Below are 18,095 nucleotides of genomic sequence, written 5' to 3'. Positions count from 1 at the left end.
AAGGAGAGGGTGCGCTCTGGGTCTGCTCTTCCATATCTTGCTACCACGATTCCTGCCTCAGGTGAAAGAGGAGACTGATCTTTGGCCACCCTGGCCCTTTCTGATGATGGCAGATGCTTTCTTGCTCGCAGGAGAGGGTGGCTGCTCAAGATGCAACCTTAGTGGCACGACTACCACCCTCCCCTCCCCACCCACCTCACCCCTCACCCCCTGGCAACAATTTACATGGATTCTGCTTGGGGAAAGCTGTGAGTGGCTGCCATCGTGCTTCCCTTTACCCACTTTGCCTAAGGCTGCCCTAGTCCCTCCCCATGATAGTAGAAGCATCAAGAACAGAGTAACCCTCAAGGGAACTCAGTGCCGGGCTCTTTGGTTTTTCCCTTTCTGTTTATATTTAGTCAGATTCTCTCTCTGAGGAGAATCCTAACTGGAGAAGTGGAGCAAAAGCAGGAGTGATTATCCCCATTCCCCAGGGGAAACTGAGGCTGCCCCCCATTGAGTCTGCAGCAGTTCTAGAAATAGGCTCTCTTGGGCCTCTGGCAGGTCCTCAGTACACCACCCCACAGGGCACCCTATTTCTTTAATCTCTGCACGGAAGCAAAACCACGAGATACAGAGAGCTGATGAGATGACCCAGCTGCACTGCACCAGCAAGCGAAGCGAAGGGCAGGCTCAGAGGAAATCAAGAGCAAGAAAAAACAAAAAGCCAGAGGTGTGGCAGGAACGAATTTGAAAAACACAGAATGCTATAGGCTCTACGGACTAGGTACCCGATGCAGTTGAAAACAACTATTACCCTGATCAAAAACAGAGTGATGGCAAATTCTCCTTTAACTGCCAACTATCTCACTCAGCTTTTCTGAATTGCCTTGAGAAATTATTCTAAGTTCTTGAAGATTGCTGATGACTTCTAATAGAACTAATGTACTACTAAATTTCATTGACTGAGCACCTGTCTGCAGAGAACATCATAAGCAAAATACCTGGTTCTTGCCACTTAGGGGCTTACAGTCTAAATGGGGAAATCAAGCAGACAAATTATTTTCAAATTCTGGGAGCAGGAGGTCAAATAAGAATAGAAGACAGGGTACCACGGATAAATCAGGGTGAGGTGACTGAATAAATAGTTGACTATTCAATAGACTATACCTACATACTTAAGTGCTGAGGATAGATATTAATCTGTAACTGCTAAGGGTGGCTGTTGGACTGACACACCTTGGGATGTTGGGCATAACTGGGGATGACTTCTTGGAGAAGATGGAATTTCCCTCCTTCCATGCAATAGCAAACTGATTCATGGAATTAGGCCACCACTACCACCTAAGAGCTGCACTTGGGCTCTGGTCGAAAAATCTAAATGAACATCTGCACCTCGTTTCATCCCTCATAATAATAATAATAATGACAGCATTTGTTAAGCGCTTACTATGTGCAAAGCACTGTTCTAAGCGCTGGGGGGATATCTGCCCAGCCCCTATTGTCTCAGAGTTCCCAGATATTTGGCTCTTGCAAGAAAAGGTAGCAGCAAAAGGGACACGGAGAGTGGAGGTAGGAGGCCAGGAGGATGCTCTCTCCTCTAATGGAGCTGTTGCTACTTACTCAGATTGCAAGCCCGTCCCTCGAAAGGGCAGAGTCCATTTCTAATTCCCAGCTGGGTACTCCTCCCAGCACTTGGATGGTTTTAGGACAGTACTGTGCTGTTGAGAAGCAGGGGGTAGAAAAGGCTTCTAGAAATCCCTTCTGGACATATGACTGTATTATTCTATGCATTTGAATCCTTTAGGATGCACTGATAATATAATTAGAGCGCCCTTCTAGGATCCTGAAGTCACTTATTGGGTTCTGTTGTTTGGAAGTAAAAGGGAGAGCTCCATTCATCTTTATGATACCAAAGTGCCTAAAATGGACAGTAGCACTTATTACAGTCCCAAGAGTCATGCATAAAGCCTAATATCCTGAAACAATTTAGGAGGATTTGACACATTAACAGAAATGTGCCACTTTGGCACTCTAGGAAATAATATGTTATATGAGGATTGTAGCTCATAGTTCACAGCTTCCTCTTGAGGCATTAAGAACTGGAACCTAATCTGGCAGTTATCATTTTTTGACTGGATACTGCATGATCTGTACTCTGAGGAATGAGAACTCACAGGTAAGAAATTTAAGCTAAAATCCAGAAAGACCTAATGAAGAACCTGAGGGGTAGCCTCTATTTTGCCAAAAGATAAGATTATCAATATACATGTGAGAAATCTATCCCATTAGGATAAATATATATGAGAAGGACAATGACAATTCATTCTCCTCCTTGGTAAATTTGACAGGCTCGGGGCCCTTTCTGTCTGATACAAAGACCATATAACAACATGGTCCAAACTTGGCCACCAATGGCTCACCAGGATAGCCATGGCAGATGCTCCCATCTCCACTCCAACAACTCTGAAAAGGGGCATTCCCTCCCCACTCCTGGGAGTGTGTTCAACCCTGGCACTGAGCCCAGTCCCAGATTGTGGAGCTCCGGAGTAGAGCACACTCCATCTCCTATATATAAGAGAGGCTGGAGAGTGGGAGAAAGAGAGCGTGAGCAGGCTGCATGGTCCAGAGGGTCAGGGCAGTGCCTTGCAGTAGACGGGCTGCTCTCCCTTATCCCATCCTACAGCTCCCGGCCTGAACATGGGGTAAGGATAGCTGGAGACTGGAAGAACTTGGAGGTTTCCTTCTCCCCTCTCCATGCTCAAGGCTTGCAGGAGGACTCTAATAGATGTAAGTAGATGGGCTATTAAAAGGTGCATTATAAAACGTAAGGATGGATAAAAGGGGGGCAACCATCATATTGGTTCAGCTAAGAATTCTTAGTCCAAGTCTTAGTCCATTATCAAAGAAAGAATATTGAACTGCATGGCCCATTGGTGTGACTCAATATAGCATTTCTTGTTTTCATGATAAAGAGGAAGAGGAAGGAGGTGAGTTTGAGGGAGTGGAAATGGGCAGAAGAGTAATTAAGCCTCTTTTCCCTCTTCCTTGCTCTCTCTCCCTCGCCCAGCCTCCACACTTCCTCTCTTGTCTGATAACAACGCCCTTCCTCATGTTCCCTCTCCTTCCCGCCATTCAATCGTATTTATTGAGCACTTACTGAGAGCAGGGCCGTATACTCAACACTTGGAAGAGTACAATACACCAATGAACAGACATACCCCCTGCCCGCAATAGCTTACAGTCCAGAGGGACCACATGCTTGCACCATGTGCTCAAAACAGAAAGTCGACAGGCGTGGACCCCATCACCCCTCCTTCTCTCCCATTTTGCTTCTCCTCCCTCACTCCTTTTTTTTCCCCTTCTCTCCACCTTTTCTCCTTCTCTTCCTCCACCTCTGTCTTTTTCTCCACTACCCTCTCAGAGGTAGATCAGGAAGAAGGTGACATCACCCACTACCATAGTGACACAGAAGTAGAGCGCTGGCACAGAATGCTGCTATAAATGGAATGGCAGACACTAGTTTATGAGATCATCTAGAGTCTAGGATAAAGCCATGAGCAATATATTTTTTTGATTATGATTTTTAATGAAGATGACTCAGTGTAGTCTTGTGACTGGAAGAACTGTGTGTACCATTTTCTACTGTTTCTGCTTTACTGAGGGATCTTGACCAACTTAAATCATTGCTTCTCCTCCAGCCTATTTCAGTGGGCAACTAACAAGATGGCAGGTGCTAGGTTCAAAACACAATGATATCAAAAACTTTTCCTTTAAAAACATCTTCTATAAGAACTCAAGTGTTAGAAGAAAAGAAAAGGTGAGAAATCAAGCTCCATGGAACAAAACACTATTCAGCTTTCTTTTAGTTCAGCCTATAATACACCCATTTATCCACAGGAGCAAAAACTGTTCCCCTGTTTTAAACAAGTGGATCAGAGAGGAGGCTCTGAGCCTCTAAATTTTTGGGACTTCCGAAAGTTGAAAATTCAACTAGTGCCTCTCCACTGCCTGACCTATCAGCCAATCAAGGGTTTTTATTGAGTGCGTACTGTGTGCAGAACATTTTACTAAATATTTGGGAGAGTACAATACAACAGAGTTGGTAGATCTATTGATATTGGTTTCTTCTTCAGCCTCTTTCACTGCCATTCCATTTCCAACTCCAACCTGGGAACAGTCTCAGCAAGTACAGAAACGCTCTAAGTGCTTAGTAAAGTACTCTGCACATAGTAAGGATTCAATAATTACCATGATTGATCAATTGATGGCTTTTTTTTTTTGATGGCATTTATTAAGTGCTTACTATGTGCCAAGCACTGTTCTAAGCACTGGGGGATACAAGGTAATCAGGTTGTCCCACGTGGGGCTCACAGTCTTAATCCCCATTTTACAGATGAGGTGACTGAGGCCCAGAGAAGTGAAGTGACTTGCCCAAAGTCACACAGCTGACAATTGGCGGAGCCGGGATTTGAACCCATGACCTCTGACTCCAAAGCCTGTGCTCTTTCCACTGAGCCACGCTGCTTCTCCCTACACCCCCACCAAATCCCTTCAAGCACATAGCTTTGGCACCTTCCTCCTCTTTCTCCCAGCATTCTGTACCATACCCCTTGACCCTGATGCTCCGAAGACAACCTTGCTGGGGTGGGAAGTGTAAGAATACAATAATAACCACTGAGCAACGAGGAACCCATTCCGTGAAACACTGCTAATTTAACTGGTAAATTAAGAGAGGGACTGACTCTGGCAATTAAGTTTGGGTAGAAAGGCTTATTGGGCTGGAGCAGGGAGCTCCAATCTGCACCCGTTGGTCTTTTGTGAGAAGCAGCATGGCTCAGTGGAAAAAGCACGGTCTTTGGAGTCAGAGGTCATGGGTTCAAATCCCGGCTCCGCCAACTGTCAGCTGTGTGACTCTGGGCAAGTCACTTCACTTCTCTGGGCCTCAGTTCCCTCATCTCTAAAATGGGGATTAAGACTGTGAGCCCCCCGTGGGACAACCTGATCACCTTGTAACCTCCCCAGCGCTTAGAACAGTGCTTTGCACATAGCCCACTGTTGGGTAGGGACTGTCTCTATATGTTGCCAACTTGTACTTCCCAAGCGCTTAGTACAGTGCTCTGCACATAGTAAGCGCTCAATAAATACGATTGATGATGATAGTAAGCGCTTAATAAATGCCATAATTAATTTTGTGGGTAGAGTGTCACCTCACCCTTTCTCAGCTATCTGTGCTCTCCCCTATCATATTTCTCTGATGCAAGAGATCTGGGTCTGTGATACTAGGTGGGGGAGAAGGAAGAGATAATTAAAAAAATATATTAATGACAACTTTAAATACAAAAATTCCCTAAGGATAAACAACAGAGTCTACACAGGTGCAATCAAATGCTATTCAAATGTTCATGCAATTATGCTTAGGCCCTAGATTATATCATGCCCTTAACTGCAGCCCTGGGAAAATCCTAGCAAAGACCATCAGCTCTATTTTGAATCAAACACTGTTATTTTCCATTTCTCTCTTTGGAAAGGGGCCATAGTGAGGCAAAAGGTACTAGAACACTGTGGAGAAAATTCATAATTCATCTGCCTACTGAATTCGGTATCTTTAGATGTTTCCCCATCCAAAAGATTTTTCTCATTTTCTCTTTCAATTGGCAAGGGAACAAGAGGAGAAAAATATTTAGAGCAACTTTATCCTGGACAAAGGCTCGAAAGAATCAAGGCTGTAATCACAGGACTGTGGCTTCCTTGTTCCTCAATTTAAATTTCATTCTTTCCTTCCGTTAGAACAAACAACTCTACTTCTTTAAAATATAAGCAACCTCTTAACCAGTGAGTAGTGTCTGCCTAGCAGTGACACTGAAGTTCAACCAAATAAATTTACACAACTTAATAGAAACTTTAAATTTCCCAGTTATAATAGACCTGCCTTCTTCTCTCCCACCATTTTTAATATTCCTCACATATTCATAATTGCTGCAATGCATCACTATGAATGTGTGTGCTCCCAGGTATAAATATTCTGTCAATTTTGTTTTCTGAATTCATGCCTTAAATGCTGAAAATACCCCCCCCCCCACCCCCCAACCACCACCAACCCCTGGCAACTTGCCTGCTGTGTGACCTTGGGTAAATGACAACTTCTCTGTGCCTGTTTCCTCATCTGTAAAATGGGGATTCAATACCTATTCTTCCTCGTATTTAGACAGTGAACCTCATGTGTGACAGGGGCTGTGTCCAACCTAACTTGTATCTAACCCAGCACTTAGAACAAAGCTTGACACATAGTAAGAGCTTAACAAATACCAGAATGATAATAAAAAGGTTGACTCCCCATTTGGCTGAGATTAGTCTAAATATGAATTTCCTACCTGTTTTCCAGCCTTTATGTTCTGAACAGGGAGATTTTCCTTTGGAGTGTGGAGATGAAAAGGGGGTGGCACTTTTATGGATGGTGAAAGTAGTTCAGAGTTTAGGGGTCGCAGGTAGGCTTTGAAGAGCTTATGGATCAGAAAAACCTGCTCCTGGGGTCTTTTCAACCCTATTTGGAAGCTCTCTGGTCTTGTTGAAGATCTGAAATAAGTGAGGTTGGAAAGTCCAACTCCTAAAAAGATACAGGAGTAAAAACAGTAGTTTCATGCCCAAAGCTGGGTGCCCAGAGTCACCTGGCCCTCACCAACCCCATGGAATCAGCACCAACACCTACTGACACTATTGGGTGATGATGACCATTAAAGTTCTGATGGGGTGGGTGAGGGAAGAAATAATATTATAATAATGAGGACATTTGTTAAGTGCTTACTCTGTGCCAAGCACTGTTCTAAGCGTGCTTAGAACCTTGTATCTAACCCAGTGGTTAGAACAGTGCTTGGCACATAGTAAGCGCTTAACAAATACCATAATTATTATTATGTGAGGCAAATATCTTCTATAACTCTGATTTATGGAACTACCCCATGTCTAGTCCATAAAGAAAATGCTTAAACTGTCATATTTCTTGTCATTATTAAAGCCTCAGACTCTCTGTTTTATGGGAACTTACCATCATACCTTCCTGCCATTTTAAGACAAGGAAAATGCCCTGGATTTAAATCAAATTTCAAATCATTATTCTTAAATAGAGAAATAATTCAGTTCCCTTTATATTGGAAAAATTTCAGTTACAAGGTGATCAGGTTGTCCCACGTGGAGCTCACAGTCTTCATCCCTATTTTACAGATGAGGGAACTGAGGCCCAGAGAAGTGAAGTGACTTGTCCAAGGTCACATAGCTGAGAAGTGGCAGAGCCAGGATTAGGACCCACGACCTCCGACTCCCAAGCCCAGGCTCTTGCCACTGAGCCACGTGCTGTGAGCCAGAGCCTCCCCAGGGCCCAAACCAATCTGTAGCACGCCTGTCGACTTTCACTTTTGCGCACATGGTGCAAGCATGGGCTCCCTGTAGACTGTAAGCTCACGGTGGGCAGCGAATGTGTCTGTTTATTGTTGTACTCTCCCAGGTACTTAGTACAGGGCTCTGCCCTCAGTAAGGGCTCAATAAACATGATTGAATGAATAAATAAATGAAGCACTTGAGGGGGGCCCCCTGCTCTGCCATCACCATCCATTTCCCCAGGCTTTTCATAATACGCTGCTGCCCAGTGGGGCATCCAGAGAAGATGACGTGAGGGGAAGCAGACGGCTGCTTCCATCTCTACCTCTTCCCCCGGATTCTGAGCCTGTAGCCCCTCAGCTGGGCAGCCAGGTACTTAAAAAGTTCCCATGGCAAAAAGGGCAGAGCTGGAGATGTGTGCCTGTATATGCCTGTATATATTTATTACTCTATTTATTTATTTTACTTGTACATATCTATCCTATTTATTTTATTTTGTTAGTATGTTTGGTTTTGTTCTCTGTCTCCCCCTTTTAGACTGTGAGCCCACTGTTGGGTAGGGACTGTCCCTACGTGTTGCCGATTTGTACTTCCCAAGCGCTTAGTACAGTGCTCTGCACATAGTAAGCGCTCAATAAATACGATTGATGATGATGATGATGATGCTGAGAAGGAGGCGGCACAAGAAACTTAGAGAATGTGAAACAATAATTTTGCCTTAAAAGCCTAGAGTCCTGCAGCCGTAGGTATGAATTAATGGTACCTTAATGGCTTGAAACAACAGAACTGCCCAGCTTATTAACTGGGGATAAATGGAGAGAATACCGTCTAATAATAATAATGATGATGATGGCATTTATTAAGCACTTACTATGGGCAAAGCACTGTTCTAAGCGCTTATGAGCACCACCATCAGCCACTACGGAAACGTATTTATGGGGAGCAGTTTGTCAAATGGGGCCTTCACACTTCAGCACAAAGATGGGTGTGTGGAGATTTTTATCATTCAGACTGAATGTACTTTGAAAATTAAGGTGGAAAATGCAGACTACATTTGACATAAATACGCATGCAGAGTTTTGGACGAAAATAGTTCTGAGAGAAATGAAGAGATGCCCATAGGCGGTTTTGAGAACTGAAGTGAAGAACAACCTCAGCTTTGAAATGAGAAGACTATATCCAGTAGATATTTTAAGAGTGATATTTGAATAGGAACTTGGCATCAAATGGTTTAGGTTTTCTAGCTCTGTTTCAGCATCCCTCTTTGTCTTCCCAAGTTTCTGCCTCTGGAACACAGGATTTTCTATTCTACAGTATTTCTTGCACTATTACTTTCAGAGAATGTGGACCAACCAATTTCTGTATGGACAATCAGTGGAATGAAGATAGCCACCCAAAGGAGGTCAATCTACATTTTTTCTCATCAATAACAAAGCCTAGGGAGTAAAATTAAGTGCCTATGGTCTCTAGTTTAACGGTACTGCCCTAATTAGAGATGAGGACTGGGATTATCTTCTGATTCTACCTCTCATGGCACTGAAACAGTATGCATCTGCTCTATAAATAGTAATTACCTGAAATGAAAGGAAAGCTTAATTACAATGGACATCTGAAATCAAAATTAAATCCAGGAGCATTTTAATTGCCATAAACGACAGATATCAATAATAGTGGGTTTCAACATTCTGGACAAAAATTAAAAGGAAGGTTGAACATCACACATTACAAGGGAAAACTTGGTTGGTAAAGAAGATGTATCTACCTTGTATCTAACCCAGTGGTTAGAACAGTGCTTGGCACAGAGTAAGCGCTTAACAAATACCATAATTATTATTATGTGAGGCAAATATCTTCTATAACTCTGATTTATGGAACTACCCCATGTCTAGTCCATAAAGAAAATGCTTAAAATGTCATATTTCTTGTCATTATTAAAGCCTCAGACTCTCTGTTTTATGGGAACTCACCATCATACCTACCTGCCATTTTAAGACAAGGAAAATGCCCTGGATTTAAATCAAATTTCAAATCGTTATTCTTAAATAGGGAAATAATTCAGTTCCCTTTATATTGGAAAAATTTCAGTTACAGGAATCTATGCCGCACAGAGAAATCTGACTCTTTTTGTCCATATAAGGCTTCCAAGGCGACTAAACGAGTCTATCTGCATGTGCCTGCATTTCCACCAAATTTGTAGCTGACCTCTTTCCTGATCATCAGTCCTTTCTCTGAAGAAGTTCCCTTTGACATCATTAATGAAATTGCCAATCAGGATGGAAACCTATTGCTAGCCTCCCGTAGAGCTGGAATGCCATTAAACTAAAAACAACAAAGCCCAGGATGCTCCTGAAATACACTCCAGACTTCATGGCCACCAAATTAAAAGGTTGAGCAGAACAAGGAGCATATTCCTGGCATCTAATGGTAGTTTGGATAGGAATGTGAATAAGGATTATAAAACCTTTTCTGAAAAGGTTTGCTCCATTCCTCTTGCATAGTGGAACCTGGTTTCACCTCACTGACAGTCTTTTCCTCTTGAATGTTAGCCTTTCACGATATTTTTTCCAATGACAAAACAAGTACTTCATTAATCTTTACAGAAATTAGATTCTCTTTTTCATACTACTGAATCCCCCAACATAAGTGGCCTCACTAAAAGCCCAACTTTATGAATGGCCTCTTCACCCATTCTTTTATCAGTAAATATTAAGCGCCTAATGGGTGCAGAGAACTGCCGAGAGCTCACCTCCTCCAGGAGGCCTTCCCAGACTGAGCCCCTTCCTTCCTCTCCCCCTCGTCCCCCTCTCCATCCCCCCCCATCTTACCTCCTTCCCTTCCCCACAGCACCTGTATATATGTATATATGGTTGTACATATTTATTACTCTATTTATTTATTTATTTATTTTACTTGTACATTTCTATCCTATTTATGTTATTTTGTTGGTATGTTTGGTTCTGTTCTCTGTCTCCCCCTTTTAGACTGTGAGCCCACTGTTGGGTAGGGACTGTCTCTGTGTGTTGCCAATTTGTACTTCCCAAGCGCTTAGTACAGTGCTCTGCACATAGTAAGCGCTCAATAAATACGATTGATTGATTGACTGATTGATTGTTCTAAGAGCTTGAAACCATTACACAAAAGTGAAAGACACAATCCCCACCCTTGAGGAGTTCACCGTATAATAGAGTCCTCTAACCTTAAATCACCTCATATAAAATTCACCCTAATTACTGATATTCTAAAAAACGTCTGCTCAAACATTTTATTATTGCCATCATTTTTTTTATTTCAATACCCTTAACTCCATCCTCTCTCCTCATGCTTTAACATTTTTGCTAAATTGATTTTCTAAAAAAAAAGCAACTCTCAGAATTTCACCGGATCCCACCACTGAAGAAATCTATTTTCCCTAATACATTCTGTTCTAATTCACCTCCTTAGACAGGTTCTTCCTCAAAATGAGTTTCTATTAATTGAAATCAAATCAGTATAAAATGAATAAGTTGATCTGGAAAAGTCATTCAAAATGCAGATCATTCTGACTAAAATTAAAGTAAAATTTATTTTATTTTGGTGTACATGCCATAAAACAGGATCCATTTCCAATCCTAATAGAATTTTGTATTCATCACCCTTTCAAATGTGTAATAAATTCTATTTGATCATTAAATTAATATATATACTACAGAAGTTCATTTCTACTCTGATTTATTTAACCACCACCTTTGAGAAACATCTCCTGGAGCTGAAATTTTCTTCCTGATTTTTTTGTGCGAATGTTCTGTTCATCAATTATAGCCGAACAGAAAGTGAGAAGTATTCAATTAAGAAGCATACAAATTGTTGTTTTTTCTACAGAAAGGTAAATGGAAAAGATATCATGTGATACTAAATATGCCCATTAAAAAATGCTGATGACAAAATGAATCAACCAAACCGGCATAACAAGGGCTTCCAGATATTATTATCCAAAAGAGCTTATTTTTAGAGAAAGAGCTTGGAACCGGATGAACTACAATTAAACAACCCCATTAAGCCATCGTGCACCATGATCTAAGTGATCAATACGCACTTACCTTCAAAGCATTTTAAAGTGGCTAAAACACTATAAATAGCCTCCCTAAGGCAAAATTGTAGAAATAAAAATAAAAGTTTCTTTTTTTTTAATTCAAGCAATTGAAAACTCTTTCTGCTTTGTTATAAAGAATCTTATTAGGGCCAAATCCTATCCATTCATTCAATCGTATTGATTGAGCGCTTACTGTGTGCTGTGCTACTTCGCATGGGCGACCGCAAGTTTCCGTTCAGTTAAGAGTTGCTTGCCACTCCCAAAGGCCATACCAACAACAGGTGCTTTCAGTAGCTCCAAGAGAAAAATTTGACGGGCCTTGGTGACTAAACCAATGGACAAACTCAGCAGTACCTATGCCTTTTGAGAGAAGAGTGATTTCTTAAAGGAACAGAAAAGAGAAAAAAATTACCTTGTGTGGAAGCAGGAAACAGTAAGTAGTCCTGGAGACCCGAGACACTCTGAGCAGCAGAGTAATTTTGTCAGTTTTGCCTCTGTGGTCACAAGGCAGGAAGTCAGACGGCTCAACCAGTAAAATGCCTTTATAACGTTTTCCTGGCTGAACAGGTAACCACGCTTCTCCAAATAGATCAGACAAAAAAAACCCTGCAAATGCTCATTTAATTTTAGCTAAAATATACTTTGTGTTGTGAACGGAGGCCCTAGTTTCTATCAGAAAGGCAGATGACTGTGAGCCCACTGTTGGGTAGGGACTGTCTCTATATGTTGCCAATTTGTATTTCCCAAGCGCTTAGTACAGTGCTCTGCACACAGTAAGCGCTCAGTAAATACGATTGATGATGACTGTTCACAGGAGTACAGTTCTTAAGCAATATTGTTGGTGCTACTGCAAACTGCAGACTGCGTTTATCATTAATGTTCTCTCGTTGCTAATAATGTTGGAAATTCCAGGCGAAACACAGAGATATTATCACTGCCCATGCCAAAACAAACAAAAAAACCCTGAAATTTCAATTTACAGAAGTTTGGTTTTTTGAATTGCCTTCCGTTTGGGATTTCAGTTTCAGGTTTTACCTCTCTCAATTCATCCTAGGAGGAACTGACCAAGTATGGGACTCTGGTAGACAGTGTTTCTCGGTCCAGGTTGTTGGGTACCTGGGAGTCTGGCCTCTCCAGTGCCAAAGTCAGTCTCTGGTCCTATGTTAATAAGTTAGGGAAATTCTCAAAAGCCCACAGTGGCTCGCAGGTACTGCTCACATCAAATTAAAACATACATCTCTGACCTTTAAGATGCCGAACCAAATTCCACGCCCTACTGTCCTCCTGTCCTACTATATACTCGGGCTATATACTATACTATATATATATATTAGTATATACTAATATACTATACTATATATAATAACTCGGGCTCTCTGCTCTAGCCAAGCTTCTCTTACTGTAGCCCTCAAAATACCCTCCTTACTTAGTGATTTCTTCTCTCTCAAGACCAAAGTAAAATCCCCATCCATCATGAAGCATCACCTGATTAGCCCCCCCACCTCAAATCACCCCAATAACCTAAGCATTTTTGTACTGTATATCCCTATAAATTCTTTTTTTTTTTGCTTTTGTATCTGTACTTTATATTTACATGAATGTTTGTGAATATGCATGTGTTCCATTATCTGCAAGCTCAAGGGCAGATCCGAGGTTTTTTTCTTTTTTGTATCTCACCACAATTTCTAGCACCCAATTTGGCACTCAGTGAGTACTAAATAAATAGCACTGGCTTAGTGGCTGACCTGGATCATGAGCACACTAAGTCATACTCTACAAAATTCAGGACAAAGGGCACAGAATCATTTTAAATCTCCTGGCCTGTACGGCTGACGTGGAGGCAATCTATGAGGAGGAGAGACTAGAAGAAGAAAAAAAACAAGATGAGAGGAGATGAAGGAAGCCATTTACACACTCGTTTATGCTCGAGATCAAGGTTTCATTGAAGATGGAGTTGAGATGGTGGTGAAGTGCGTGGAGGTGGTAAAGAGAGCTGCAAATTTTAGGAAGCCTGGACAGGGAAGAAAGACTTATTAGGACTAAGTATACTCTAAGTCAAAGTGAGTGAAGGAAAATGGATTAAAAACAAACTGAAAGTGTTTCCATAGGTAGAACAGCATTTTCAATAAAACAGAAAGACAAATACTTACAAAGTTTTTTAAGGAAGCATTTCTAATCATACTGAACTGCAGCCCCTGAAGGGGATTTTGGAGTAATTTATGTAATATCTGCATCAAGCTAATACTTCAGAAAAATACTTTACATCTTTTAAAGCTAATTTCAGTCTATATCTGGCTCTGGAATGAAAATGGGTGTCAATCAGAACAAAAAATGATGGGAACTTCCACTGAATCTGAAAATTTAATAAAAACATCACTGTAGTACTCCTTGATTTTCAAGGAACAGAGTGAAATAAACTGACGTTATGACCTATTAAAACACATTCTATGTCCACCAACTCCCTACTCATTTCCTGCCACTTTACAACCTATTTGCATCAATATGATTATTATAACAGGGGTGGCCTAGCCCCCCAAGGGACAGACACCCTACCTAATTCCCACTGTTAATCTTTCCCAGTGCTTAGCGCAGTAATCTGCACACAGTAAACGATAAAAGTTAACTTCTCTGTGCCTCGCTTTTTTCATCTATCAAATGGGAATTCAATACCTGTTCTCCCCGCTATTTAGACTAGGCTTCCAATCTCCGTCACGCTCCACCAATAGCTCAATGTTGTCTGCTGCTCTATCTCACAAGGTCGAACCTCAGAGGGATTTTTTTTTTTAAAAAAGAATAGCTTGGGAAAAGAGAAAATAGGAAGTTATTCTGAGGTAAGAGGAAAAATGCGGAACAATTTAAGCGAAAAACAAGTAACGTTCTTGTTCCTCATTTCAGAAATGATGGCAAGCAAAATATTGCAAAAAGACTGACCAGTTATCCGCCCTTTCGTCTCCATCCATACCGCTACCCTGCTCGTTCAAGCTCTCATCCTATCCCATCTGGACTACTGCATCAGCCTTCTCTCTGATCTCCCGTCCTCGTGTCTCTCCCCACTTCAATCCATACTTCATGCTGCTGCCCGGATTGTCTTTGTCCAGAAACGCTCTGGGCATGTTACTCCCCTCCTCAAAAATCTCCAGTGGCTACCAATCAATCTGCGCATCAGGCAGAAACTCCTCACCCTGGGCTTCAAGGCTCTCCATCCCCTCGCCCCCTCCTACCTCACCTCCCTTGTCTCCTTCTCCAGCCCAGCCCGCACCCTCCGCTCCTCCGCCGCTAATCTCCTCCCCATACCTCGTTCTCGCCTGTCCCGCCATCGACCCCCGGCCCACGTCCTCCCCCGGGCCTGGAATGCCCTCCCTCTGCCCATCCGCCAAGCTAGCTCTCTTCCTCCCTTCAAGGCCCTACTGAGAGCTCACCTCCTCCAGGAGGCCTTCCCAAACTGAGCCCCTTCCTTCCTCTCCCCCTCGTCCCCCTCTCCATCCCCCCATCTTACCTCCTTCCCTTCCCCACAGCACCTGTATATATGTATATATGTTTGTACCTATTTATTACTCTATTTATTTATTTTACTTGTACATATCTATTCTATTTATTTTATTTTGTTAGTATGTTTGGTTTTGTTTTCTGTCTCCCCCTTTTAGACTTTGAGCCCACTGTTGGGTAGGGACTGTCTCTATATGTTGCCAACTTGTACTTCCCAAGCGCTTAGTACAGTGCGCTGTCCAAAGTAAGCGCTCAATAAATACGATTGATTGATTGATTGAAAACAATTTGCGTGCCTGTACTTACCCCCCCACACACACACACACACACAAACGAGTGCCTGTGGCCAAGCCCATGGGAGATCATCACTGCCAGAAGACTGCAGAACTGCAGCAGGAGACACAACTTTTCTTTGCCTCAGTTTTCTCATCTGTAAAATGGGGTTTAAATACTCATCCTCCCTCCCCTTTCAACTGGGAGCTCCAAATGGGACAGAGACTGCGCCTGATCTGATTGCATTGTGTCTTTTGATTCAGATCTTTTGACTCCAGGCATGAGCTCTTTCCACAGGGCTCTTTCCACATTCTCCTTCAGGAGGGTACTATTCTATTTATTTTATCTTATTTTGTTAATATGTTTTGTTGTCTGTCTCCCCCTTCTAGACTGTGAGCCCGCTGTTGGGTAGGGACCATCTCTATATGTTGCCAACTTGTACTTCCCAAGCACTTAGTACAGTGCTCTGCACACAGTAAGCGCTCAATAAATACGATTGAATGAATGAATGAATGATGCTCATAACTGGACACAGGGCAGGTAAGCAGATCTCATTTCCACAGGGTTAGAAATCAACTGGACCCTGGGCCCAGTCCAGGTTTACAAATTATTACTTCGATGTACAAGATCACACCTGGTGATCTCAGCACTCAGCTCCAGGAATAATCCACTCATAAGCACTTTGCCCTTATAAATGTCTCTCAGCCAATCAATTAATCACTCAATCAATCCTATGTACTGACCACTAACTGTGGGCAGAGCACTATACTTCTAATAATAATAATGGCATTTTATTAAGCACTTACTATGTGCAAAGCACTGTTCTAAGCGCTGGGTGATCAGGTTGTCCCACAGTCTTAATCCCCACTTTACAGATGAGGTAACTGAGGCCCAGAGAAGTAAAGTGACCTGCCCAAAGTGACACAGCTGACAAGTGGCAGAGCCGGAATTTGAACCCATGACCTCTTTCCACTGAGCCACACTGCTTCCCAGCATAGTACTTGGGAGAGTACTTGGGAGAGTATAATATAACAGAGTTGGAAGACACATTCCTTGTCCAGGAGGAGCTTATATTTTAGAGGGGGAGACAGACATTAAAATGAATTATGGATTTGTATATAAATGCTGAGGGTGGGGATGAATAAAGGTACAAATCCAAGTTTAAGGGTGATGCAGAAGGGTGAGGGAGTAGTCCAGGAAGGCCTCTTGGAGGAGATGTGTCTTCAATAAGGCTTTGAAGTTGGGGAGAGTTATCGTCTGTTGGATATGAAGGGTGGGGGGAGTTCCAGACCAGAGGCACGATGAAGGCAAAGGGTCGACAGTGAGACAGATGAGATCAAGGTACAGTGAGTAGGCTAGTGCTACAGGAGCCAAGTGAACGTGCTGTATTTTAGTAGGAAATCAAGCAGGTAAAGTAGGAGATGGCAGGGGGATTGAGTGCTTTAAAGCCAGTGGTAATAAGTTTCTGTTTGATACGGAGGTGGATGGGTAATCACTGGACTCTCTTGAGGAGTGGGGGAAAAATTGACTGAATTTTTTAAATTAAAATGATCTGGGAAGCCGAGTGAAATTTGGACTGGAATGGGGAGAGATAGGAGGCAGGGAGGTGAGCAAGGAGGCTGCTGCAATAGTCGAGGCGGGATAGGATCAACGTGGTAGCAGTTCAAACCATACAGAACACAGTTCGTAAAGTGAAAGTGATGAGTTCTGGATGCATATTTTTAAAATGCATGTTAACTACAAATTAGTGTAAAAAGAATCAGTGTAAAATGGATAACTACTGCTTAATGTTCTTACCAGACATTTCAGGATTTTGAAGGAAAGAACTGTCCCCGATAGACTTAAATGAGATTATCCCTGTCCACAGACAAAGAAACTGAGGATTATGGAGTTCGCCTTACCTGAGTCAAAGTTCCCTTTTTCCACCAAGAAGTCCCAGGGCTTAGGTATTGCCCAGCACTTGGTAAAAATAGATTGAATAGTTCCTAACCTCTTGGTTTCCACAGTGGAGTGAGAGGGCATTCCCCTTTCCCACTCTCAGAAGTATTTTTGGCTCCTACTGGAAAATCACCCTCAGTCCTATTTCCTTGTCAGAAATCAGGACAGAATTGAGCACATGCAGCTCTTAAGCCCTTTGCCACCTATCACAAAAGCTCCTCTGTCCCCAAGGACTTAGTAAACAAGTCCCACCAGAGGTCTGGTCTTAGCGGTATATTTTGATTTACTGGTTCAGGGTGACATTTTTCTTCTTGTTTTCTTTAGTTCCCTTTTGCTGTTTCAAATCAGCTAGATATGGCAGCCCTTCACTCCTTTGTCAGACTAATGTGGAAGAACAGGCTAGCTCAGGAAAATAGGTTCAACAAGGGCTCTTTCATCCCTTAGGTCACCAGTTGAAATGTAGCCTAGATAAGTAGTAGTCTTAATAGAACCCTAAGTAGTACTATGGTCATTTAGCTGGTCTCTGGTCACTGACTCCCTTTCTTCTTTTTTTTTAATAATAGTATTTAAGCACTTATTATGTGCCTGAAACTGTACTAAGGGCTGGGTAGATACAAAGCTGGACCATCTTAATCCTCATTTTACATCTTAATCCTCATTTTACAGATGAGGTGACTGAGGTACGGTACGTTAAGTGACTTGCCCTAGGTCACATAAGTGCTTTGTACATAGTAAGTGCTTAATAAATGCCATTATTATTATAACAGACAAGTGGTGGAGCCAGGATTAGAATCCAGGTCCTCCGATCCCAGGCCATGCCGTTTCAGTGACTCCGTTGGAGAGGAACCCTGAGCCTCTTCTAACTTCCCTACAGTTTCTCTGACTTGCTTGAACAAGCCGTGGCCCAATTTTGACCTCCGAGCCCCATCTTCAATCAATCAATCTAATGATCCCTGTTCATTCAATCATATTTATT

At 42.3% G+C, this 18,095-nt stretch overlaps 1 protein-coding gene across 4 annotated transcripts in view; it reads right to left on the bottom strand.

Annotated features, from left to right (window-relative positions):
* Positions 1 to 18,095, bottom strand: part of LCP1 (lymphocyte cytosolic protein 1) — a 66,210-nt gene that overhangs the window by 38,421 nt on the left and 9,694 nt on the right. Inside the window, exon 1 of one of the 4 annotated variants that reach the window (XM_038761730.1) lies at positions 11,835 to 11,903. The exons of 1 other annotated variant lie outside the window; for it this stretch is intronic. The gene's annotated coding sequence lies outside the window, so the exon portion shown is untranslated. Of the gene's footprint in view, positions 1 to 11,615; positions 11,773 to 11,834; positions 11,904 to 18,095 lie in introns of those variants that run through there. 2 more of the 4 variants (XM_038761729.1, XM_038761732.1) reach the window with 2 other exon arrangements.

The sequence above is a fragment of the Tachyglossus aculeatus genome, chromosome 20 (assembly GCF_015852505.1).
Source record: "Tachyglossus aculeatus isolate mTacAcu1 chromosome 20, mTacAcu1.pri, whole genome shotgun sequence".
In the NCBI taxonomy this organism is placed as follows: domain Eukaryota; kingdom Metazoa; phylum Chordata; class Mammalia; order Monotremata; family Tachyglossidae; genus Tachyglossus; species Tachyglossus aculeatus.
The sequence above is the reverse complement of the archived record's forward strand: the minus strand, read 5'-3'. Positions and strand labels throughout refer to the sequence as shown.